Genomic DNA, 1399 nt, shown 5'->3' on the forward strand with positions numbered 1-1399 from the left:
TGCGTGGGGAAGCATGGTCTGAAATACAGACATTCAGATCCAGCTGCACAGAGCTGTTAAGACACTTACTCTGTACTCTGGATACAGTACCCTGTGTTCGGAACAAATTAACCCCCCTCACGTCCTTCGAGGGCTTATCTAGCCAGCTCCCGTGCGCACAATGCATCCACAGTTCGTCTCGAGTAGCGACCCCCGCCCGGATAGCTCGGACATGCTCCGACCTGTTGACTGACAGGCACGGCGCAGAGCAGGGCACAATGGGTGTTTTTTCGGCGGTAATGAAATATGTCTAGTATGCGTGTGGGTAAGCGGCATGTCACCGCAGCAGCTCTCCCACGGAGAGAGATGTAATTACGGGCCTGATGAATAAAGCATGCCAGCCTGCCACTGGGTTCCAGCCCACTGACTCAGAGAGAGAGAGAGAGAGAGAGAGAGAGAGAGAGAGAGAGAGAGGGAGGGAGGAAGAAAGAGAGACGGAGGAAGAGAGAGAGAGAGGGAGGGAAAGAGACAGAGCAGAGGGCTAGTCACACACGGCTCTGCATCAGACAGTCGGCAGAAGAGCAGAATACTAATGCCCACTCCGGAAGAGTGGAGGAAAGAGAGAGAGGGAGAGAGAGATAGAGAGAGAGGATGGGGGAAGAGAGAGATGCGGAGAAAGAGAGAGAGGGAGAGAGCGAGAGAGAGAGGAGGGGGGAAGACAGAGAGGACTGCTGGCTGCTCAGCTCACACTGGACTGACAGACTGACTGACTGACAGAGAAATACAGAGAGAAAGAAATGGCATTGCAATACATTGCATTTTGTACATACATGAATGTAGTTAATGCATGTAGTCACTAGTTGTATTGTTTCTAAAGGAATGAAAGTAGTAAATCTCTCTCTCTCTCCCTCTCTCTTTCTATCTTGCTCTCTATCTATATATCTAAATACAGTGTATACAGTAGATTGATATAGATATAGTTATAGATAGATAAATAGATAGATAGGTACCATAGGACACCACACATAAACCTAAAAGTGCAGGTCACTTCAGGGTTGCATGGGGTTCGTGCACTGTCTTGCACTTCAATGCAATTAGTGCATGTTTCCACTGTCTAGAACATTTGCCTTTGCCTAAGTACAGATTGATTAAATGAGCGCGTTTGGGGGTGGGACAGCAGGGTGTCGGACAGGAGCGCCTCCGCAGACGACAAAGCCTTGTGCTGCCCGACAGGCAGGCCAGGGACAGGCTGCTCTACTCCGTCTGGCTTATTCATCCAGGCTTTGGTGGAAATGATCCTTCCAGTGAAAAAAGACCCGGAAAATGAGAAAATACCAACAGGCAAAAACACTCCATTCCACACATCCCCTCAGCAAGCACTGCTCCCTTGTCACGACACAAAAAATGTAAAAAAAAAAAC

Source organism: Alosa pseudoharengus, unplaced genomic scaffold (genome assembly GCF_046254945.1).
Source record: "Alosa pseudoharengus isolate Yale_2024_CS ecotype anadromous, Long Island Sound unplaced genomic scaffold, YU_APseudo_1.1 YU_APseudo_1.1_scf_6, whole genome shotgun sequence".
In the NCBI taxonomy this organism is placed as follows: Eukaryota; Metazoa; Chordata; class Actinopteri; order Clupeiformes; family Clupeidae; genus Alosa; species Alosa pseudoharengus.